This window comes from Phyllostomus discolor, chromosome 8 (genome assembly GCF_004126475.2).
Source record: "Phyllostomus discolor isolate MPI-MPIP mPhyDis1 chromosome 8, mPhyDis1.pri.v3, whole genome shotgun sequence".
In the NCBI taxonomy this organism is placed as follows: Eukaryota; Metazoa; Chordata; class Mammalia; order Chiroptera; family Phyllostomidae; genus Phyllostomus; species Phyllostomus discolor.
This window is the reverse complement of record NC_040910.2, coordinates 19,882,178-19,907,998: the sequence shown is the minus strand read 5'-3', so window position 1 is coordinate 19,907,998 and position 25,821 is coordinate 19,882,178. Positions and strand designations below refer to the sequence as shown.

Below are 25,821 nucleotides of genomic sequence, written 5' to 3'. Positions count from 1 at the left end.
AGGGCTAGCAGCAGGGGGGTGGGAGGAGGAGAGAGGGGGAAAAGGTACGGAGAATAAGTAGCATAGAATGTAGGTTGAAAATAGACAGGGGGAGAGTAAGAATAGTACGGGAAATGTAGAAGCTAAAGAACTTATAAGTATGACACATGGACATGACTAAAGGGGGGGATATGGGTAGGAGAGGGTGTACAGGGTGGAGGGGAGTGAAGGGGGAAAATGGGACAACTGTAATAGCATAACCAATAAAATATATTTAAAAAAGAAGTACCTTTGATATCAAAAACAGCAGTGTGGTTCTCTCTCTCTCTGGTGGGATAAGGAAACAAGCCAGGAAAAGACCATAACGAACTGTCAAACTTTTACTCGGTTTCATTTTCAGAAAGCAACCATAGAACTTTAGAAAATGAGGGGTTTTCTAAGTAATCTGACCATATGCCCTCATTTTTCAGATGAGAAATCTGAAGCGCTGCAAAATTAAACGAAATGCCCAGAATTACACAGTAAGACAGCAGCAGAACCAGGGATGGGGCTCAGGCCTCGTAACCGCTAGTCCGGGGTTCTTTCTGCGACGCCACACACCACAAATGAAGACACCGATTCCACATTAACCTTTCACTGAGCAGATCTCAAGTTCCCCCCCCTCCATAGTGTTAGTGGATGTAATTCTTGCCTCTACAAACTTGGAGTGTAATGGCCTACACAGTGTTGGGCATTTTCAGTGAGTTTACTACTTCTCTTTCATCATATATTTTGTTAAAAACCAATAAAGAAGAGAGTCAACATTGTAATCTGGGAAGGACTATATTTGAATTGAGTTCATTTCAACGCAGGTAAACCAACCTCTTGGAAAGTTGGAATAGGACATGAACTGAGAACAAAGAGGAGGCTTTGAAAACACACGAAGAAGACTTTGCCAGGAATTTTATCAAGAAAGCCCAGTGACGTCAGACCGGCTCTCCGACAAAGCTGTCGCCCACACCCCGTTGGCCGCTTTCTTTCCCAACCCTCCTAGTCGCCGGCATTGGCATGCTGCTCTTATTTAAAATAACATACAGAATAATTACAGGGGGAGATGCATGTTCTTGTAAAAGACAGGGAGATGACATCACTACTTTCTAAATTTCAAGCCATTAGATTACACAATTCGGAAAATTGCTATATGCCCGTTGAGAATGCTCATCATCCAATTAGAATTTTACCCTGGACCCAACATGGCCACCTCTTGACCATCCGCCTTGGCGACCTGAGGCTGCAGTTACCCATCAGCAGGGCTTCCGGCAACCCTTCCGGGGGGCGGAAACAACTCTTAGCAGACTTAGCTCAACATCCCAGGGTGCCCTCAACCATCAAACCCCTGATTTGCCAGCATACAAAACACAGTACTGAAGGAAAATATTAAGTTGTCCGCTCACATTTTTTTTTAAAGTGATATACACATTGCATTAGGTTCTCACATTTACAGACCATGGAATACTACGGTTCATGGAATTGGTTGGAGTCACAAGAGTCTCTTTGGATAACATATGGATAAATGGTCAGACCCCTTAACTCTTCTCAGATGATTCTAGAAATGATAAACATTTAAGTCTAAATCATCTATTTTTTAAATCCTCTTTTTTTAAGGAAGTAAAAGGGATGCATTGGCAACATGGCTTAATAAAAAGAAGCTGAAGACTTAACCCTCAGCAGCACTGAAGAACTTTGCAGATAGATGGAACGAAAGCTACGATCTTTCCTGACTTCGACAAGGATTTTGAGTTTGTTCTGCTTGGCTGTTCCTCAATGCCTTGGAAATTCTGGATAAAAATCATTCACTCTTAGGTCAGCCCATAACTTGTTAAAGATATTCAAAGTTCTAAACACATTCCATTCAACTTTCTTCATCCTCAAATGCCTTTATTCTCTGTAGATAAGGCAAGTGACAACTGATTGTGTGGACTTAACCGTCACTACATTTATCACTCTATATGATTTCCTTGTAATTCTTGAAAAAAGACAGTGATGGTAAGGCTTGGAGTCAGGTTTCGGATGGAGCTGAGCTGTGAGGAGAACTCTGCTAACCACGTATCAACGGGAAAGTACTTTTATTTCCTCATCACGCTGGTGCATTTTTTTAAGATTTTATGTATTTATTCTTAGAGAAGGAAGTGAGGGAGATAGAGAGAGAGAGAGAGAGAGAGAGAGAGAGAGAGAGAGAGAAACATCAATGTGCGGTTCCTGGGGGTCATGGCCTACAACCTAGGCATGTGCCCTGACTGGGAATGGAACCTGCAACACTTTGGTTCACAGCCCATGCTCAATCCACTGAGCTATGCCATCCAGGCTGGTGCATTTTTATAAGCCTCCTATGCAGTGTTTTAGTCTGTCCCTACATGTCCAGTGGCCCACATTTGTAAAATGGTACCTGAAGTTAGGCTGTATCTGTGGGAAAGAGCAGCAAACTGACTTACATGGTGGGCCAAGCAATGGCCTTGGGCCCAAGTGCCCATCACCCAGCCCATTGAGCTGACCCATGCCAATCTTCAGCACACAAAGGTTTTCAAGTAGCTGGTGAAGAGTAAATTGGCCTCCTTCCTAGCTCAGAAGTAATTCCAGGACCCATAAAGGAGGGTCATTCTAGATCCAAGAGTAATGCAATGTTTTCACCAACAACCCACATGATGGAAGAGAAAGCACCATCAGTTCTGAGGAAGCCACAAGCCGAGCCACCCCTTCAGAAGTGGGAGCAGAACGGAATAATAATGGTAATGATAGGCATTCAGCATCTGCTCTGTGCCAGGCACTGCTCTAAGAGAGTTTATCTGACTAACTCATCTCACCCTCCCAACGAGCCCTGAGGGTAGGTGCTCTCGCTCTGACAATCTCTCTAAAGAGCCACTGGAAGCCTCAAGGTACATGATGGAATCAGTATCACCAGTCCCTGATCCCCCTTCTAGTACATTCTTCACATTCTTCTTGGACTTGCTATGATCTCAAGATCATAAGTATAGACTATCTACTAATTTTTTTTCTTGACCTTCATGTTCTCTGTTGACTATGCTACAGAAATTATTCTGTTTTAGTATTCTAATCTCATATGCTTGTATACAATTTGTGACTATAACTGCCTATAAATAGATTCTGATACTCCCATGAAAATATTGCTCCAATATTCCAAAATTAAAATTGATCATATTTTGACATGGCAGTAGACCCATAATTAGAGTTATCTTCATATAGAATATTCTCTTTATAAACAGCATGTTTTTACAAGAGATGTTTTGAATTTTTAATGTTGGATTTTTTTTACGGTACAAAAAAAAACAGCCTTTACTAGTTTGTGGGCAGGAGATTTTGTTAGCATCCATTGCTTTTTCTGGAATGTACCAATACATGTAGTATCGATAGGGGACTCAAAACTTGGAAAATTTTAGCTTAAGGTAAAAATCTAGCCATAAATCTAGCAAGTAATGTGTATGTTAAGCTTTTTGTTTCAGAAACTATAGATAAGGCCCATCTGGCACCTGAGGAAAAAAGTGGCTGACCTTCTGGGGTACTGGCTAAAGATACCACCTGGAGACATCCCTACCAGGCAACTACCCCTGCCCTTGGAATTTCAAGGCTTTCACTGAACCCTTTGTCCCCCCCAACCCCCCTTAGAAAAGATCTGGCCAGGAAAGAGAAGGCAAGATGGTTTGTTACGGTATGAACCCGCCATCTTCTCGGATCGCCGGCCATCTGAATAAAGCACCCATAAAAGATTCAATCACTGACATTGCTTATTGGATTTGGTAGTGACAGGCAGCCTGAATGCCAGTGTCTTTTCCAGTTACAGTATCATCCATCTATGTGGGCAACTCTGACAATTTGGGCTCTCCTTAAGCCCGCTTCCCCAGGTAGGCAAAGCTTGTTTTGTTTTCTTTTCATGCCTTCCCTTCTGGTCGTTTCTTAAGACGGAAGAGTAGATTCTTTGTGACCTGAAGAGAGACAGGTAGCAGACAGGGTGTGGCTCTAGTTCAGCCAGGGATGTGGAAGAACGGCCCCGGGCTGGGGGGAGCAGGGCGACTCCTTTCAGGGACTTGGCAGCAGGGACAATACTTGAAAAGCAGCCCTCAGCCGCAGCCGGCTGGCATCTTCGGGTGTGTGTAACTCTAGACGATTCTGCTCAGGGCTGTCCCCCGAGTCCCAACAAGAATTCCTTCCTTAGAGACAAAGCAAGAGAATGAGGCCCTCCCAGCATCTTGGACAGGTTTTATGAAGATGAAATGGTTCAGGTTTTTAAAGGTTCACCTGAGGTTTAAGCACTATCTCCTAAAAAGCCTCTTCTCAGCCTTCCATATTTCTTCCGCTTTTCTGAAGACATTCAGGTTCCATCTCTAATCTCCAGTTTAGTTACCTTCACTGAATCACAGACTGTGAGAGCAGGTGTAACCGAAGAAGCCATTACGTCACAGGGAAATAAACCATGTCCCAAGGAGCTAAAGTGACCCAGTTCTCACCGCTCGGACCAGACTCTCTCCCTCAGGCTGTCATGGGGTTTCTCAGACTCAGCACTGCTCAGGGCCAGATAAACCTGGGCAGGACACTTCTCTGCCCATCGGGCTGTGATCACAGGACATGTATCTGTGTCCCAGGCCTCTTCCCACTAGAATCACCAGAATCTCTTCTCCCTCCTCCATTGTGACAGCCAGAAAGGTCTCCAGACCTTGCCAAATGTCCCCTGATTTTTCCCCGAGTGGCAAAACCAGCTCTGGCTGAGAACCACTGATCTAGCAAAGTCTTCCACCTTGCCCACAGGCAGGGGGCGAAGGAACAGACAGTTTTAACATCAGCAGGAGCCTGTACAAAGGCGCCTTCCCTAGTCCACCTCTGCCGTCGGCTGCTGATCAAATCCAATCTTTCTCATCAAACTCCTCTTTAGTGAGCCCCCTGGTCATGATGGGCAGGAGTCCTGAAATCCTCCTCTGGTTCCGCAATTCCCCTCGTGTGATTTCCTGCGCCTGTGTCTGGTCTCCTCCCCTCCTTTCTGAGCTCCCTGGGATGGGAGGGGTATTCTCCCTGGTTCGCATAATTCATCCTGGAATCGTCCCTAGTACATCCTGTGCTAGGGACACAGCAGAAAAAGCAATAAATGCTATTGGCTAAACAACGCCTCAGTGAGGCCTGGCTTTGTCCAAACACACAGGTGCAGCTGCTCAGGTCACACCTGTGAACATCGGAGCAGGCGTGGAAGGAGCAGAGCCCGGAAGAGGACCGCCTGGCAGTCCCACCGTGGCTCAAGATGCACGCAGTTGCACCAAGAATGCGGTAGGCTGTCCTAGGTACCATCAACCAGGGAGCCAAGCCTTCATGACTGATGCTCCTTTTCTTTCCTTTTAAAGAATTTATTTATTTACTTTCAGGGAGAGGAAGGAAGGGAGAAAAAGAAGGAGAGAAACATCAATGTGTGGTTGCCTCTTGCAATGCATGGTTGCCTCCTGCTCTCGGGGAATCCACCCCGAGACCTTTTGGTTCACAGGCCTGTGCTCAGTCACCTGGGCCACACCGGCCAGGGCCTAATGTTCTTTTTTGCTTTGCATGGTAAGGTCAAAACTGAGTCATCACCTTGGAGTAAAACAGCCCATGAGATGAAAACTAAATATTCCTGATATTTCCTACTCAAGTCACTAAACCACTGTGGGCCCCAATTTCCTCATCTGTATGATGGATTTAACAGCGGTACCCACCTCAAACAGTTGCTATGGGGATGTGTGAGCTAGTACTTAGAACAGTGCGTTGTGTAAGAATTAGCTCTTGTGATGATTGTTACCATTATAAATGCCCATTCTTCCGAGGTCCTCTTCTCAGCCCTTACCACTTTTGTACACCCCCACAGGGTGCTAGGTGGCACTTGAGACAAGGGCACAGGCACCTGTCTCTGAGAGAGGGCATCCCCAGCACTCAGGACAATGTGTGGCACAAGTGGGCAACTGATATATACTGAATGAATGAATGAATGAATGAATCTGTAGAATGCCTAAAGGAGCTAGCAGGAGTGGGTAGTATTTTTCCCAAGAGACAATTTTTTTTGTATTTCTGTGTAAATTGCAGCACTGAAAACCTGACTTTCAAAGGCTGTGTGCTCCAACACAGAGCTGAGACTGGGGCCAGGAGCCCCTGCCTCTGCTTCTGCCCACGTCCCAGTTAGCTACATGACCCGAGGCTGTTGGGTGTCTTCATTTTCCTGATAAGAATAACAATACCCACATCCTAGGGGTATAACAAAACTTAGTGAGATGGCCTGTGAATTGTGCCATGAGCTTCACAAAAGAAAACCTTACACTACTATCAAGCACAATTATTTGAAATATAGCAAGAAAGCACGGAGTTAATGGGGCTGTTAATTTTCTGAAGACAAAGTATTATTCTTGCTTTAGTTCATTTCACAGAGACAGGGTTACGGTGGTATCAGCTGGTTACCTGAAGAAAAAGCAAATCTATTTTATTCACTGCTGGTTTCAAATGAAAAGTGAGCATACCTGCCTGTCCTCATCTCCTTACCAGCTTAATAAAGCTCAATTTAGCATCCTGAGAACTGGACGTGGTGTGGAAGGGAACTCCAGGGCTTTGATCTTTGTCCTGTTAACCACGATAGACCTGGCAATAAAAGTCTTACAATTGGAGGTCACCATGCCCCTAAACAGGCATCTGAAGCCCGGAGCAGCCGGCCATCTGCGTTCAGGTCCCCCGTGGGAGTGCTGCTGGACGCGGAGGACCTGGGGTTTCCTCCCACGGGCCCTGGCGCCCAGCCGTGCTGTGATCCTGCCACAGATAAGGTATCGATTTTCTAAACATCCCTTTAAAAATAACTCAAGGTATCATGTCTCAGATAACCATTTTAAAGGGAGTATTTCTTTAAAAAAAAGTCCAAATTAAAAAGAAGAAATATTGTTTGCATATCTAGCTTCTTGCCACACCTGCATTTTACCCTTTAAGATTCACAAACTCTCCTTCAGTGGAGCTCAGTCAGGCCCCTGAAGGCAGCAGCTGCCCAGACACGTGCCTGCCCCACAGCCCAACCCCCTTTCCCAGTTATTCCCAGTCCTTCCCCTGGGATTCCTCCCAGTCCGGTCTGACCAGTCGCAGGGAGGCCTTGTTCTTGTTAGAAATTCTCCCCTGCGCAGCACTCGAGAGTGGAGAGCTCTCTGCTGTGCCCGTAATTTCCCACAGTCGATCCCTGAAGGAACCAACACACCGGGGGAAAATGGCACGGGCACTTGACAAAGAGCTGAGAACGAGGTCCATTTAAGCCTTCTGAGTGCAACCAGCCATGATAGGGTTCTGAAGCATCATTGTTCAGATACGGTCGACCAATATCTTGAATGCATTTTATGAAGGTGACTTAGGAGACATCATTTATTCACCCTAGAGAGTTTATTTTCATCTTATCTCTTTTTACAGCAAGGCCCAAGCTGCTTATCTCCTGCACTGGACCCGGGATGGGCATGTGGCAGGCATTCAATGCACATTAATCACTGAATTATGATGCGACCCAGAATCCCACTGGTATAGACACCATTCTAGAGGATGTCAGGGATGAAGATCTTCTAAAAATTGGGCATCATCAACTCCCTCCAGAAAGTACTTCCAGAGTCAGTTAAAAAGCAATACGATGGACAAATGCCTCAGTTTTTCAAAAAAGCAAAAAAGCTCACTGTCATTTAAAAGGGGGGCAGAGGGTAAGACTGTAAAAGAAAAGACACATAAGAGATACACTAAATGCAGTGTGCACACAATTCCTATTCTGATTCCACAAACTGTAAAAAAGATGCTTTTGAGACAATTTGAATATGGACTAGGTATTACATGATATTAAAAAATTATTGTTAATGTTGTTATGATATTTGCATTATAGTTATGTGTGTGTGTGTGCATGTGAGTTATCCATAGTAAAGTATTTAGAGGGAAATGACACAGCTGGAATTTGCTTTCAAACATAATAGGAAAAAAACAAAACACAGCAAAACAGTTGGGGAGGGAGGGGTAAGGTTGGCAAAAACGTTGATAGTTGATGATAGTGGATGGGTTCATGAAGTTCGGGATGCTATTTTTCCTATGTTTTTGTAACCTGGAAATCTTTGAAAAGAAAAATATTTTAAAAGTAGCTAAAGCCACAATCTCCAACCCTTGAACTAGAATGTACCATCTTTTTTTCCACTAGTTAATTCCTCACTTAGTTACTGAAACTCCACTATGCAGAAAGCACTGTGGTGGGAACTGCGAGGGGTCCGGAGCTACATGAGGCATGATCAAATATCAAATATGTCTGGGATAAATATCTCAAGGGGTTTATAGTTGACCACTTGGGCACGGAAAACCCTGAACCTTCCCAGACACTGGGTATGCTGATCTGTAGCCTGATAGCCTCAGTGCTACAGCTACACCCTTTACTAACCAGGCGATCCTGGGGAGCCACTTCCCTCTTCTAAGCCTTCAGTTTCTCATTTATTTGAAAAAAAAAAACAGCTCTCGGTAGTACTCCCTTTGTGGACTGGTCGTGAGTATTAAGTAAGATAATAATAGGCCCAGCCTAGGAGCATCCCAGGCTTTTGATAACAAGTCAATAACGTTAGCTCACATTATTTTCTCTCTAGGAGCAGCCCAGCAGTGGTGCTTTGTGTGGCTAGAAAGAGATGGTCCTTTCTCAGGGCTGGAGCGAGTGAAAGGGCTCAGTGAATGGAGGGACGGCTGGTGGCAGTCAGGGCTGGCTCCTGGTATAGGGCCTCTGAATAGGCTTCCCAGGCCCACCCTAACCCCCATCCAGTTTCCCTAGAGGAATCAAAGCTCCAGAGCTTGCCTCCGGCCTCACATGTGGGCAGATGTGCTCAACACTCAGAAAGCAGACATGCGGTGTGAGCTGAGCCGTGTCTGGTGATTGCCGCAGCTGGACGGCAGGGTGAGCAAAAAGCATCCACGCGGTAAACCTTTGCGACAATTCCCCCTAAACCTCCCCCTCTGCTCCTCCACCAGGCCGGGGCTGAGCTAAACATGCCATTCCTGGCGCCAGTGGAATCCTACTGATCGATTTTTAAATGGTACAGGTGCTGCTTGACTTACTTATGTCCTGGTAAACCCATCATAGTTTGAAACTATCTACAGTCAGAACTGAATTTACTGCCCCTAACCTACCAAACATCATAGCTTAGCCTAGCCTACCTTAAATGTGCTCAGAACACAGTATCCAAAAAAACCTGGCAACAACCGAGTATGGATTGGGTGCTGACCCTGGTGATCACATGGCTGGCTGGGAGCCACGGCTCGCTGCTGCTGCCCAGCATCATGAGAGACTACCAAACCACTTATCATCAGCTGGGAAAAGATCAAAGTTCAGAATTCAGAGTGTGGTTTCCACTGAATGCATATTGCTCCTGCACCACCAGAAAGCAGAAAAAATTGTTAAGTTGAACCATTGTAAATTGGGGACTCTCTGTATTCTCCTCCCAAATGATGATAATAGGGATGGTGACTAATGTATTAATGCAGATTAATTTGAATGTTGCACTTAAAATAAAAGTTACTTTAGGCAGTTTCGACCTGAGCCTCTGCTTCTCACCTTCCTCCCTGAACAACATGAGCTTCAGCACACGCTCTAGCTTCTGCACAAGCTACCGGGTCTGGCTGGCCAGCAGCTTGGCCACAGCGTCTATGCAGGTGCTGGTGGCTCAGGCTCCCGGATCTCCGTGTCCTACTCCACCAGAGTGCGGGACAGCTGGGGACTCAAGGGTCCCAGCTACAGGGATAGCAGGGGGTCTCATGGGCAAAGGGGACATACAGAGCGAGAAGGAGACTATGCAATGCCTGACTGACCACCTGGCTTCCTCCGTGGGGAGGGTGAGATGCCTGAAGACTGATAATTGGAGATTGGAGATCAAAATCCGGGAACACTTAGAGAGGAAGGGAACCCAGATCAAAGACTGGGGGCATTATTTCAAGACCATTGAGGACCTGAGGGCTCAGATCTTTGCAAATTCTGTGGACAATGCCCGCATCGTTCTACAGACTGACGATGCCTATCTTGCTGCTTCTAACTTCAGAGGCAAGTATGAGACGGAGCCGGCCACACACCAGTCTGTGCAGAATGACATCAATGGGCTCCAAAAGGTCAGTGATGACACCAATATTGCTCGGCTGCAGCTGGAGACACAGATCGAGGCTCTCGAGGAGGAGCTGCTCTTCATGAAGAAGAACCACGAGGAGGAAGTAGATGGTCTACAAAACCAGATTGCCAGTTCTGGGTTGACCGTGGAGTTAGATGCCCCCAAATCTCAGGACCTCAGCAAGACCATGGCAGACATCCGGGCCCAGACGGCGAGCTGGCTCGGAAGAACCGAGAGGAGCTAGACAAGTACTGGCCCCAGAAGATGGAGGAGACCAAGCACCACAGGGCCACCTCACAGTCTGCTGAGGTAGGCGCTGCTGAGATGACACTCACAGAGCTGAGACATGCGGTCTAGTCTTTGGAGAGCGACCTGGACTCAGTGAGGAATCTGCAGGCCACTTTGGAGAACAGCCTGAGGGAGGTGGAGACACGCTGGGCCAGGCAGATAGCACAGCTCAACGGGACCCTGCTGCACCTGGGGTCAGCACTGGCCCAGACCCGGGCAGAGGGCCAGCGCCAGGCCCAGGGGGATGAGGCCCTGCTGAACATCAAGGTCAAGCTAGAGGCTGAGATCACCGCCTACCGCAGCCCACTGGAAGAAGGGGAGGATTTCAATCTTGTTGACGCCCTGGACAAAAGCCACTCCTTACAAATCATCCAAAAAGACCATGACCGGCAGGACTGTCGATGGCAAAGTGGTGTCCGAGGTCAACGACACCGGTTTTGAGGCGTTAAAGGCAGCGGAAGTGGGGCATCCCTGGCTGGGAAGGAGGCCAATAAAAAGTTCAGAGTTCATTGAACATTAAAAAGAAAAAAAAATTACTTTATCACCAGACTTGATTATACCTTGTCTTGTTTTGTCTTCTCCTCTTCCTCCCCTCCCTCTCTCCCCCCTTTCTGTAATTGAAAGGCTGACACTGTTGGCCCCAACAATGGGGCTATTCACTCCCGCGTGTGTTTCTCTGTGGGGTGGACTGAAATGTACCATCCTCATCCCAGCTGCAGGCCCCACTGGCGCTTCCGTGGACGGGGAGTCACACAAGCGCACGTCTGTTCCGTGGAGGGGGTGGGGCCAGGGCGTGCCTGGCTGTGCCGAGGCCGTTGTGGAGAGACGCTCCGAGTACCGTGCTGGAGGGACAGATGTGCACGGTCCATGTGTGCGCCGTATTTAGGCACGGGTAGATGCCACGCACACACAGCCAGAAATCAAAAATCCACACCCGCTCCAACGGCAGACTCTCTGGGAGGCTGGAGAACTGCTTCACGAAGTTCGCACCTTTCGTCAGAGTCAGGGCGGAGGATCACAGGAGCCTTGGCCGACTAGGATGCGGTGGTTTAGGGCCGTCTTTTCGAGGAAAATGTCCTGTCACCACATATTCACTCACATGCACCTTACACACACACGTAAATGTGTGCACATTTATAAAACTGGAATCACACCAGAAAAATGACAGGGGAAGAAGTGCTACCTCCAATAGGCAAGTAAAATTAAACCACAGTCCATATACCAAAGCAGAGTGCAATGAGTGGGGCACAGTGCACAGTTTCTCTTTGACTAATCTGATAGCTGGGACCCTTGCCTCCCAGGGGACAGGTGTCAGGGTAATTACACAAAGCAAACGAGAAGCGTTACATCTGTAAAGCGTGGTGCGTGGACCCATGTTGTCCGAGGCATTCCAATCACACGATAACATTTCTTTCAGAATCTACTTTATGCGTCGGCCCAGCTGTGCCGGAAACACCGACCTCCGTGCCCCTCGGTGGAGGCTGACTTCGGGAGGAGAGCAAGTCCCTCCACTACTGCAGAATTCATAACAAAGGAGAATCTTTTAAAGAATTTTAAATAATAGAGCTGAAAAAAAATCAACCTGAGAAAGTAAAGACTTTTAAACAATTCAATGAAATCAACCACAATTTATTACTTCTACTTTCTAATTTATGACACATTTTGTATGTTTAAGGCTATTCAACTGGTTTCATTTGAGAAAATGGGACCTTAACGTTTTGAGTTATTTCAAAGAAAGTCTCTACAGTTTTAACCTCAATCAATCATGATCATCCAATATGTGTACTATTAAGGTCATTTTCTTCTAACTCCATGCTTTCTACTGCAGGCCTTCAGTCACTTTGTGGTTACATACATTTTCTTTCAAGTTTCAAAAGCAATAAATGCTCTTCACAGAAATCCAATTATGCATCTGTTACCTACCATGATTACTTAACAATTTAGCATTATGCCAGATTGTTTTCTAAACAAACATATTATTCACAGTTTTTATTAAAACAAAATAATGCATGGTAATGCATAATTTATTTTACCTTTCTACCAATAACATATCATGGATAACTTTCCACATGGGAATATTTAGTCCTACAATATAAGCCCATTTTGGGATGTGTGGTTGCAGAGTATGCTGTTTTAAGCATGTAGTTTACTTTATTTAATTAATACCCTAATGTAGGTAAATTAACTTATAAACAAATACAAAAAGAAAAAAGCCATTCTTGTACATATACCTTTGCAAATTTTCCTATTTAAAATGTTTTCTTTACATATATGTAGCTGGTTATATTTCCCCTGATTTTCTTTTCTTTTTTAAAGATTTTATTTATTTTTAGACGGGGGAGGAGGGGGAGAAAGAGAGAGGGAAACATCAATGCGTGGTTGCCTCTCATGCGCCCCCTACTGGGGACCTGGCCCTCAACCCAGGCATGTGCCCTGATCTTTGAATGGAAATGGTGATCCTTTGGTTCACAGGCTGGCACTGGATTCACTGAGTCACACCAGCTAGGGATTTTTAAATCATAATAGATAAATTAAGAATTTAACTAAATGAAGCCCTGGCTGGCATAGCTCAGTGGATTGAGCGCGGGCTGGGAACCAAAGTGTCCCAGGTTTGATTTCCAGCCAGGTACATGCCTGGGTTGCAGGCCATGACCCCCAGCAACCGCACATTAATGTCTCTCTCTCTCTCTCCCTCTCTCTCTCTCTCTCTCTCTCTCTCTCCCCCGTCTCTTCCTTCTCTAAAAATAAATAAATAAATAAATAAATCTTTAAAAAAAAGAATTTAACTAAATGAGAAGGAAATTGGCAAATGAGCCTTGGAAAGTCCACTTAACATTCTGTATTATTCAAATACTTGCATATTTTGTCATTTTCTAGGCTTCTGAGCTGGAAAATCTTCAGAAGAGAAATTCCGAGTAGAGGGATTTAGGACCATTTTCAATAACCCCTGCAAACCTAGGCCCATTTGGGGACAGAACCTCAGGCCTGTCTCCTTCTCCCTAAACTGTGTTGTTCGTGAAGGTGTGACCACAGCGAGTCTGCACCTCTCCTCTGCTGCACTTTTCCCGGGGGGGGTGGGGGGGGTTGCTCCTCCCCTTCCTTTCTTACCATGGCAGACATGGGGTTCTCTGTCCCCCACAGTCTTTTACTTACCCCAGAGGCAAAGGGAACTCAAGAGCTGAGAAATACCCATGCTAATTCTAAGTGTGGCAGAGAACTGAAAACAAATAACTCGTTAAAAACTCCCAGGGTAGAGTCAAACAGGAAAACTGAATAAGACTTCAAAATAAACATTGTTTCTTTGTCATTTTGTTGCATAGCTTTTGATCCTTTTGTAACAAAATTGTCATTCAGGACTTCTTTCCAAATTGCAATGTGCCATTGCATCATCCTTAGGTCATGGCGTATATTTTCAATGGACTATTTGTTTAGAGGCTTTTCCCCCTTTTCTCATTGCCAAATTCTGTGAACAATGAATTACTTCAGCGGGAAATGCCATACTATCTTTGCAGAAAGATCGTGTGTGCGATTATATTCCTCTCTGCTTTCATTGGTTTGGTGCTGTGTTATAGAAGAAAGCATTTTTAAAAATACAAACTATTTAGCTCAGGTTAAAGGAAAATAAAATCCAAATGTGCTCTTTTCCTCATGGGGCTTTTACTGTTCATGTTTAGCTCCTAATCGCATTAAATCAACTAAACAAAGTCATCTAAAATATGGCTATGTGCATTTGGACAGCATAGAGATTGTTTCCTCCATAAGTTCTTGGAAAAACTAGGTTTTGCACGTTTTAAGATTTTACCTCCAAATGACATTACCCCAAAGAAAGGCAGCTTTTTATCCCTCCAACTCTGGGGAGCATGGTGCATGTCTCAACTCCTTTCTTCAGTTCCCTTGGTCCAGTGGTAAATGATCACCCAGGTACAAGTGGCCAAAGGAAGACTCACTTAGAGTAGCATCTTGGGTTTAAACTCTGTGGTCTGTTGGAGCTGCCTCACCGGGAAGACAAGTACTTCTAACCAACAGGTGTCTTTTAGCAGAAGCCCATACTAATAGCGACCAGTGCCTGCCATCCTACTTGCTCTGCCTCAGTTCAGAAACTACCATTCATTTCGAATCTGCTCATCCTGTCACTGTGATAGTTAACTTGATGTGTCCACTTGACTGGGCCCCAGGGTGCCCAGTCAGTAATCAGACATTATTCTCCAGCGTGGGGATCAGGGAGGCTGGGGACCAGGGTACGCTCATGTTTCTGCAACCATGTTTTTGGACGGCAGTAACATTTTCATCGGTGGCGTAAAACAGATCACCCTCTGTAACTTGGGCGAGCCTCGTCCGGTCAGCTGAAGGGCTACATAAAACAAAAAGATGCACCTTCTCCCGAGGGAGAGAAAACTCGCCAGCAGACTGCCTTTGTACTTCCTCTGCAACATCGGCTCTTCCTGCCTGATTCCTTCTGAACTGGAGCACGGGCTGTCCCCGGGCCCCCAGCCTGCTGCCCAGTCCTGCGGACTGAACTTGCCAACCTCCGTAATCATGTGAGCCAGTCCTTTACAATAAACCAACCAACCAATACCTCGTTGGCCCTGTTTCTCTGGAGAAAAATGGCTAATACACTCATTTGAACAAATATTTCTTTAACGTGAACTATTATGCCAAAGACTAAACTAAGTGCCAGGATAGAGAGTTAAAATCACAGTCCGTACCCTTGAAGATTGAGGAACTTGGCAATTATATGGACAACAAACAGTTACTCCTGAGAGTGAGTTGGCCCCACAACGAGAGAATGTGCACATGCATTTCATTTAGCAGTCTGAGGCTTCCCTGGGCTTAGTCATGATTAAAGCCTGACCAAGTTTGCTTAAGCGCTTGGTTTTTCCAATCTTACTTTATCTGTTTTTTCCAGTGGATGGAGGGTTCCAGCGAAATACATATTTCCACTCCTTAATCATGGCATCTGCAGAGGACACAGAGCCTTTGTTGGCTTGTGGTCCGTGGAGTAACCCTGCTTACCCTTTTGTGTGGGTCTCAGATGTGATTTACCACCGTGGAGGGCTGCCCGATAGCCAGTCATCGAGGAAATTTGCTGGATCTGCCCCGCAGCGGTTAGCTCTTGGGAACCAGATGACACACGAACACACACCCGTGCACTGGCCTTGTCCAGGAGCCTGCTTCCAGCATCAACCGTTCACTCACTGGGGCTCTCTAGTGGAACTTACATGGGGGACAGACTCTTCCAAGGGGGTCTGCTGTGCACCACATCGTAGGCAGAATACACGGGGTACAGCAAGGGCTTTCAGGCCGGGAGGGCCTCAGTCGGCCTCCTGTGCCTGCTTCTCAGTACTGGTGACCTGGGAGAATGTATTTGACCTCTCTGAGCTTTGGTTTTCTCAGCTCTAAAAATGAGGACAACAAGGCCTCGGCCTGGGGTTCCTGTTAGGACTGAAGGGCCGGTGTGGTAAGGTAACAACGCCAGGCCCGCTGCCTACGACACGTGGGCCATCACCGGAGGTTGCTTTTGAACACGGAGGGTTGGTGTATCTTTGATCCATCTCGGTGCTTGTGAAAGCATTAGGGGTTGGCCGTAAACATTTGCTTGCAAAGTGTTTCTGTTCATTTCAAAATTCCGTATTGAGCTTTTAGAACAAAGGACCTAGTCTAGTTCAAAGTACAACAAAATCTTTGTTACTCAGAACACTAGAGAGTGGGCCGTAAATGGCCAGAGAATCTGGCCAGTAAAGAGTTAATTGACATTGGTGAGAGATTGCGCCTGGTCCCCACTCTTCTTCCTTTGGAGACATAAATGTGAATGAAAGAACAGAAAATGGGAGGCCTTACTTTTTGTAAGGCAGAAAGCTTGCCCCTGGCCCTCCCCATCCACTCTATTAAAAAAAAAAGCCTGGAAAACAGTCTTCTAAAAATCCTAATACAAGACTGATTTGTTTTTCTTTGGGGGCACTAATGAGCTCAGTGATTTTTACTGGATTATTTAAGATGCTTATTCCTGGAACCTTGGCAAGGGAGTGTCAGATGACACAGCTTACTCAGCTCGGTGATTATGTTTAACAAAGAAAGTAAGGCAGGGAGGGAAGACGAGAGTGGGGAGAAAATTTTCGCTCGGAAGGGTCATAAAAGAGACATTTCAGAGCCACAGCGTGAGCACTGCAACTGACTCATATTCTAAAAATTGCACTAAACTGTTCTGGAAAGTTGTAACACAGAGATATAACAATGGAAACATATTATTCATTGCCAGACCCAAGGCATAATAAAGTTGTAACTTTCACTTAAAATAGCAAAAAAATAAAGGGTGGTTGGGATATGTCCAGGAAGAATAATATGCTAGTGGAAATTAGGTGATCCCATACGACATTTAATTGTGTTTGAGTATTGAATTTTCACCAAGTTCATCTGTCACTGAAGTAACTGGAAGTCACAGCTTATGACATCATTAAACTCGGAGCCACTATTAGCTGTCCAGAAAGGCTGGATGGAGCCCAGTGTGATTCTGACCATAGACCACATGGCTTACCGACAAAGTGCACTTAAATTCCCATTAACTTGTTCAAGTATTAAAGTTTGAATTACAGACCCTTCCCCCCACCGAGAGAGAGAGAGAGAGAGAGAGAGAGAGAGAGAGAGATCCAAGCAGAGAATGTAAAAATTCAGTGAGCCTTTTACATAAGCGGTATAAGAAAGCTTCTTGGGAGCAAGTTCTACGTCCTCCTCCCAATATGGACCTTGGGTGAAGTCTCATCTCAGTCTCTGTGTTGCTAACAACATTCATCACAGGTTCACCGTCTGAGCACCGTGAACCCGCTGGACCCTCTGCGTCCATTCTCTATAAGCAAAGCCGTGCAATGGCCGTCCCGTTACAGATGAGAAAACAGAGACTCTGTGTGTGAAGCAAATTGCTCGCACACCTTCGGGATTCGAATTTCAATCATCTGACTCCAGCAAGGAGGCCTGTCTTCTTTCTCCCCCTCCACCATCAAAGCGGAGTTGCCAGATCCATGCTTCGGAGCCACTGCTTAAGCTGTTTGCCTTTAGCTGAAAAACACCTCCACCTTCCCTGCTTACCCTTCCAGTCCTAGACTGTTCTCAAGGCCCCGAGCCACCATGGAGGACCCTGTTTGTACCGCGAACACCGGTGTCCCCCTTCCAGCCTGGACACAGCACAGACCATGAGTCACTCATTCCAGCATTTGCTTAGCCCGACTGGCACTCCACCTAACCCTGCCTTTGTTATAATCGTTGGGGGAGGGGGGTTGTGTGTAAATCTTTCTTCTAACCATGACAGCAAGAGCTGGTCTTCTAAATTGTCATACTCTTCCTTCTTTACACTTTGTGGGAAAAACATTAGCTATTTAGTAGATTTCATTTAAAATGTCCTGCATTTTTGTGACCCACTGTATATAACAACACATTAGAAGGATAACTTCCTTTTTGGTTTGATGATGAGAACAATCTACTTTAAAAGAAAATAAAATTTCCAGTAGCATTGCTGCGTTTTAAAAAATTATGGTTCATAGTATTATATAATTGTGTTTTACTAAATTCTTTGCTAAAAGACTTTATTTATTTTTAAAGAGAGGAGAAAGGAGGAAGAGAGGGAGTAAAACATCAATGTGTGGTTGCCTCTCATGCGCCCTCTACTGGAGACCTGTCATGCAACCCAGGCATGTGCCCTGACTGGGAATTGAACCAGTGACCCTTTGGTTCACAGGCCAGCACTCAACACACTGAGCCATACCATCCAGGGCCACTTTACTAATGATATTCTTATTAATCTCATATAACAAGAATCTTTAACCATATAGGACAAAGATGAATTGAACAGTCATGAATATACAGCTGCATTTTAGCCAACAGTATCAGATTTCCCCTTAATTTTTCTACCGTCATCATGAAGAAGTTCAAAAGAATGGATTGGAGTTTTACCATTTCTCTCTGTCCCTGGACACACTTACGTAGATGCTCTCTTAAGATTAAACTTGCCAAAAAGAGCCAACGGGGGAGTTGAGGAGTGCCAAGACAACTGGATAAGCTACCTTAAGGAAACATATAAACCCTGGAAAACAGCCCATCAGTGAGGATTCGCCACAGGCAACCCTGTCGTTATGAATCGAGAAATGGGCAGAAGCTGATCTTCCAGGCATGATCAATGGGGCAAGGCAACTGGTATATTTAACCATCAGCTGGGCTACGGCAGGAAGACAGGGAGACAGCAGGGAGGGCTGATTCCAGAGCACACTCTGCAGGTTGGTCCGAGGACTACCAGGAGGATGGAGAGGGAAGGATTCTCGAATTCAGTCATTCGGGAGCCACAGCCTGCATAGTGGTTTGAAGTGAGTCAGATCCTCAGACAGGCCTCGAAGCAGCCCACCTTGCACCCACGTCCTCCAGAGCTGGCCCCCAGGCGGTGACACAGTCTGATGGGGTAGAATGTGCTCCTCTCAGGTTCCAGGGGAAGAGTCTGCCACTGTTTTCATGCGGCCGTTGGGACAGAGAGGACTGTGGCGGGGAAAGCATTTCTGCCCAGCCTACTAAGGCCTTGGCAACTCCGCACTCCGGCTGGTGTGGCTTCTGCCTCTCCGAGAAACACACTTCCAGGTTTTGGCAACCAGAAACCCAACCAAATACCTGAACCCTATTTCCTTCCCTTTTCCCTGGCTGTTTCCACATTCTAACTTCAAAACTCTCCTTTCCGTCTCATTGATAGTAAAACGATTGGATCACAGGTGCTGCTTTTTCCACTCTGGAGACCTGAGGGGCTGGCAAAGGGATTGAAGACAGCACGGCCATAGCTTTGGGAGGCTTTTCATCACCGCGGAGGGGAGCCTGACACCTGTTCACTCGCTCTGGTTTCGCTTGCTTACCCAGAGCCAACGGGAGGCGAACCAGGCGGCTACTGGGGAATGCTGATTGCATTTATGGATGCGCCACCTTGCTTCACACAGCTGCACGAACCAGCCTGGCTTCTGCTCACGGCTCTGAGGCAAGCGCTCACCTCCTCTGTGTGTGTCCCTGCCACCTGACACGCACTGGTCTCCGTGTCTGCCTGGAAGGCTCTCCGTGCCTCATCGCTGGGAAGAGAGAGGCACCACCCTGGCCTTAGCTCCACAGTGAGGGTGGGGGGAGCAGCCAGAGAAAGAGAGGTGGGTGCTTTGCCTTCCTGTGACTTGGCCTGTGCCCAGCATCCAAACAGAATAACAGCATCCCTAACCCAGAGGGGAGAGGCGAGGAGAACCCAGCCATCACATTTTTAGGTCTCTTGAATTTTTTCTGCCTCTGGCGAAGAAGTTCTTAACTGTGGAAAGTGGTGTTGAATGCCCCCCCTTTGCTCGTGGAGACTTACTACCTTCCGTGGCTCGTGTAGCTTAGGGAAGGCTAGAGGGAGATTTAAGAGGTGTGGGAACTGGGAACTTTTGAAATCACACTTGAGCTTTAGTGCTTCTTTCATGCATGGACAATCCAGGGTTCCCCTTGCCCCCAATCCAAGAGACACCAGAAGGCAGCTTCCGGACAGTTCCGAGGCGCCCCATAGAAGGGATGGAGCCTCCGGATCCCCACTCACCCCACCTTCACCACACCAGCGGAGAAAGCTCCGGTGGTCACCATGGGGAGAGGGCCGGTGTGAGTGCCTCTTATCAGGGGCCCATGGTCACTATCCCGATCTCCAGGGGCCAGCCTCCTTACCTTGGAGTCGGGAGAAGATTAGGGAACTAGAGAATGCCTCTCATTCAGATAATCCAGAAAGATCTATCAAGGAGTACGCACTCAGCCAGAAAGATATGTGCCTTCAGAAAGAATGAGGCAAAGAAATGTTTCTTTAAGTTAAAAGCAAAGCATAAAAAAAACAAATGAAACAAAGCACAAAACTCAAGCAAGAAGAGGCGCAGGGGGTGGGGGTGGGGGACAGCTAGCCCACCCCTGCCCCTCCCCCACAGAGAAGGAGCAGTTGGGTGGGTACTGAGGGGCCTGGGGGCCACTCCGCAGGTGTGTTTTGTTTGGCAAACACAAGATATTTTTTAATGTTTTACTCCTAATTAGTTGCCAACCTTTAAAGATCTGGAGGTTTCATATTAAGAAACAAAAAACCAAAACAACAACAAAAACTAGATTTCCAGGATGCCTTGACAAAGCAGAAGACCGGGCAGAGCGGGCTGTCACCCAGGTGTGAGTCACAGCTGCCCTCCTGGGGCCTGTGTGCGCCCTGCTGGCCTCTGTAGCCATGGACTTGGCCTCTTGGGCATGGCCAGTGTTTCTCTATCCGATGTTTCACTGGGAGCTGTGGCAAAATATCCTTACCTGCGCTCAGACACATTAGGTTTAAGAAAGGATAAGGCTAGACCATGAAGGGCAGGTGATAAATTATTTTCTTCCTAAAGCTCCTCGTGGCTCATGTCACTCCTTCTCCATTTCTGGAGTTCTTTATTACATTCTGCCCGAATCTGGTTTCCTCCTGTGCCGCCTTCTCTGCATCTCACACAGACAGCCTCAGAGGTTCTTTCTTTCTTCTTTCTTCTTTCTTTCTTTCTTTCTTCTTTCTTTCTTTCTTTCTTTCTTTCTCCTCTCTCTCTCCCTCTCTCTCTCTTCTCTCTCTCTCTCTCTCTTCTCTCTCTCTCTTTTTCTTTCTTTCTTCTTTCTTTCTCTTTCTTTTTTCTCCCTCTCTTCTCTTTCTTTTTCTCCTCTCTCTTCTCTTTTCTTTTTCTTTCTCTCTTTCTCTTTCTTTCTTCTTTTTTCTTTTCTTTTTTGCTTTCTCTTTCTCTCTCTCTCTCTGAGTCTCTTTCTTTCTTAGCATCTCTTCTCTCTGTTTCATCAAGTTATTTTGGTCTCTCCATTCTGAACCCCACCCCCAGTTTCTCCACATTCTTTTAAAAGCACAATGGACAAAATTAGAAACAATACTCTAACCATTACTTTACTAGAGTAGAAGTCAGTAGAGATATTTATTTCTTGTTCTTTAGTGTTATACTTAATATCTCGGAATCATATTAATTCCTTTTCACAATGTCTTTTTTGCCTTATTTTAAACCTAATCATCACCTGGTTTTAATTAATGAGGAACTTATTTGTAAAAACCTGAGAAACCACACTCCAGGATGGAAAACCCAGATTTGGGGCAAAATTAAGGCGCCAACTACCAAGCCTCACTTTCCAGTTAGGTGACCCGTAAACTCAGTGGGGTCATGTGCACATCGTAACAATTTTAGTTCTTTACCTTATAAGTTAACTCACAATCAATAGGTTAGCCTGTTTTTAGGCAACTGCAAAGTTAATTTAGTAAGTTTTTTTTGAGGGTTGTTATTTAAAATTTTCACATTTTGCAGTTTTTTCCATTTCTTTCCTACTTGTGCTCATTAGGCCAATCCTCAACTGTCAGGTTATAAGAGAAATGCTGCTTGGTGGAAGATGGAATTGGAAAACCAGCACAAATCCTAGCCTCCCTCCATAAGATAACATCACTTTGTTATACCCATTTTACAGATCACAAAACGGAGGCCTGGGCAGCTCAAACAAGCTGACCCCCAGTTGACTGGCAACACACCCACCACCACCTGAGTCCCGGTTCTGGCCCGCCGCTTGGGGAAGGTGAAGCCTTCTGTGGTCACCAGCCCCTGACCCTGGCGCTGGGCAGTCAAGGAACTGAGCCTCCCAGTCGGCGAGAGCCAGGCCGTAGATCTGGCAAGAGCAGAGACTGCGTCTCGGTGTCACACACTGGGGCCTGAACCACACGGACATGGACATGCACGCGAAACACCGAACAGGACATTCCGGAGCCAAATGACGCTGCTAAACCCTCCTTGGAAGCCCTAGGAAAAAGCCAAGGTTTGCTGACAAACCCATCAACCACAGAGAGACCCTTGCATGGTTCGAGCTCTGTGAAGCTGAAAATCCTTTTCACAAATAAAATGCGCATGTAAAAACGAAATTGAACTTCAAGAACTCCTCTAGCAATCAATAGAAAAGAACCACACCCCTTCACACTCCTGCTTTTGGGGGAACTGAGGTCTTTACACTGTGTGCCTGGTCTCCATACAAATGTCTGCCCTGTTAGGGCGGGTAGGTGAGGATGAGAAAGAAGGTGCGAGCTCCAGGCTCTGAAATCCCGAAGGCTCTGAGATCCCAGAGGAACCCGGACGGGCGCCTCGCTCTCCCACAGCCACGCCCAGGTCCCTGAGGGAGTGGCGGCACCAAGGTCCCCCCGGGCGGGGCAACGCGGACCTAATCTCAGTGTTTTGATTCAACCACGAAAACGCAGCTTCTCCCCTTCCTCAAAAAGGAGCCGGGGGCGGGGGCGGGGGGGGGGGGTTGGGGCCGGGCAGGCTACCTCGGCTGCCTGGGCCTGAGGTTCTTTGTGCATCCGTCCCCAAAGCACAGGACCCAATCCCGGAGCGGTGCGCTAGAGACCTGGAGCTCGCATCCCCTCCTGCAGCAGCCCGGGTGGTCGCCTCCTCGTTGTGCCAGCGCGAACCACCTCTAGCCCAGGCGACATGCGTGGTGAGGCGGCCCGCAGCCTGATCCCCCGCGCGCCGGCCTCTCCTCGTGCCGCCCGCCCGCCTGCCGGCAGCGGCGAGCCAGGTACTCACGTTTCCAATGGTTTCCTTGAGGTGTGCGCACTCCCCGCACCGCCACTGGCGAGGAGGGAGAGGGAAAAGTGCTCCGGAGCCGCCTTTCAGGCAGCTAGGAGCGACCAGCTGGCGGTCAGCTGAAAGCCCCGCATTTTCTGCAAGCTCACTCAAAACGCTGCCCGGGGCCGCCAACGCAGCTGCCAGGTTTAATAACCGTGTCAGGCAGCCCCTCCTCCCCACAGAGAGACACAAAGATGACACGGCCGGGGACCAGGGTCCCCGCGTCCAGGCGCAGTCACCCGACTGCAGCTCCGGCGGTGCCGCAGCTGCAATGACTTTGAAAGGACCGACGAGGCAAGGCTTAAATGCCAGCATTGACCTAGGAATTTTCCAGAAACCTCAGTTGTTTCCTATTCGCTCCGAGCATACATCTGATACTCTTCCCCACGGTATTTATGAGACAAAAAAAAAAAAAAGAGGCGGGTGCGTTTCCAGTTAACCTGACCAACCTGCGGCTCAGCTGGAGAGGGGACTGATTTAAAAGAATGCCGCTGACCTCGGTGCTATTTCGGCTTGACTGCTGGGCAGGGGTGGGATATCCCGGCAGCAGCGCGCAAAGCGCAGGAAGGCCATGGAACCGCGCTCCCCTCACGTTTCAGTGGCGCCCACCTCCCGCCTCTCCGGGGAGTTCTGGCCCACAGAACCCTGTTGCCTGGCAGCGGGTGGGGGGGGGGCGGGGGGGCGCCTGGCGGCCGGGGTGCTCCTTGGCACATCATCCTGGACCTTCTCCAAAGTCAGGACAGCGACTGGATTTTATCAAGCCGGAAGGAATGAGTGGTTCTGGTTTGCAAGTGAAAGTGCTCCATTAAAAAAAAATACTGTACTTATGACCAAGACGGGGCCCACGGCAGTCCGGCGGCCACACCCCGCGGCCTCCCCGGGGCCGCTCCGCACCCCAGGGGCCGCAGCACCTGCCTCTGCAGGGAGTGGTTTTCTTGGAAACTCCGGGGAGCGGTGCTCGCAGCCCAAACGGTGTTACCCGGACGACTGCGACCTAGCGTGAGGCGGTCCAGCGGAGGATGTCAGCGGATTCTTGTTTAAGATCGCAGACGCAAAGAGATCATTCATGAGGGTGGTCAGACAGGAAGAGCAGGGCTGTGGGATTTGGGAACGGGGCGGAGCCACGAGAGGCCGCCAGTGGGTGCAGTTGAGTGGACCTCACGGACCCGCGGGGACCGCATCGCTCCTGCCTCCCTCCACCCGAGAGAATTTACATATGGTTTTAGAATGAATTCTGTCGTTACCTTCAGCATATGCACTTTTTCCTATTCTGTTTAAGTTACTGTCTAAAAGTCATTTTGCACAGTCTGGGGGCTAGCTAGCTCCTGGTAGAAGTGAGGACAGGCCTGTGAAGACGCGTGAAGGGAAGGGGAGGCCCAGGAACGGCGTTTGACTGCGGCTGGCCTCGCGCACCGACGGTCCTGAACACAGCCTTGGCCGTCGCGCGGTGGTGCGGCCACGGCTGCAACATTGAACTCAAGGTTTCAGGGGAAGGCGCGGGTGGGGAACAAGGAAGAGTGGGTGAGACTATCCACATACGTTAGACATTTAAATGTTCATATGCTACCTTCTTACTGTGGGTGTGGACATTTTAAATTCATCAAACCACAAGTAGGTGCTAAAAAAGTAAAATGGAACGAGTTAACGAGCTCCGTGCAAGGTACACAGGCCCGCATGCGCACACGCACGTATTGGTTTCCACATTGGTTTCCCTTACTATGAATTGTATGTTTCACATTTAACTCACTGAAAGTGAAAACCCAGGGGCCTGTTCGGATTAAGATGTTACTGTGTACATTATAATATGTCGATGATTAATCTCTGGGTGGAGACTCTCCTTGATGGTCGTCAGCTGGGGGCATCTCTCACTCCTAAAGGCAGCCCCATGCCTCCTCAGGGCCCGCCCCCATCTTCAAGCGGTCAAGACACGCCGAGTCCTCCCGTGCTTCTCATCTGCTTGAACTTCTTTGGTTTTTTCCTGCCGCCTTGTAAAGCGCTCCCATGGTTCGCTCAGGCCCACTCAGCTCCCTTCCCTTTGCCACTGTGGTAACAACCAGGGCAGTGACACGGCTCCCTGCACTCGCTGGACGGGGAGTGTACCAGGGTGAGAATCCCCAGGGGTCGTTCTTAGAATTCTGCTTACTATACCGTATGGCTCGGCCAATCCACCCCTTACCCCAGAGAAATTGAAGTATGTGCCTGTGCAGAGACTTACAGGCGACTAGTTTATGCTTCATACATGATAGCTAAACAGCAGGGAGAACTCTAGTGTCCATCGACCGGTGAATTAATAACACAACTCGGGTGTTTACATTCGGGGGAGTAGCCCTTGTCAACACGAAGGAACAGATGCCTGCCATGCTCACAAACATGCAGAAATCTTAAAAGCGTGGCCCTAAGTGAAAGAATTCAAACACTGTCGGTTTGAAACCTCCGGAGAATTCCAGGCGAAATCTGAAACTGGACCCCATTCACAGAGGGCAAAGAGAGGTGACGGGCTTAACGGGCAGGAGAACTTATTTAGGAGGCTTGTCTTGGGGTGGCCACGAGATAAAATCTCTGCACCTGTCCACCAGAATCTTAGAAGTTTATAGACAGGCCTTAACTGGGTTCGGTCATGTACACCATCCGATGGCCTCAACAACACATGACTGTCTCCAGGCTGCTCCCTGCAGCAGCTCCCAGCTGGGAAGGGAAGCAGGTGAGCACTCCAAGGACTGGGTGGGGGTGAGGAGCCTCCTACAGCCTGGGTCCAGCTCCTGGGTCACCTAGTGGTCACTTCC

At 47.6% G+C, this 25,821-nt stretch overlaps 1 pseudogene; it reads left to right on the top strand.

Annotated features, from left to right (window-relative positions):
* The first annotated feature begins 9,588 nt into the window (after positions 1-9,588).
* On the top strand, positions 9,589-10,977 carry LOC114503583 (annotated as a pseudogene).
* The last annotated feature ends 14,844 nt before the right edge of the window (positions 10,978-25,821 follow it).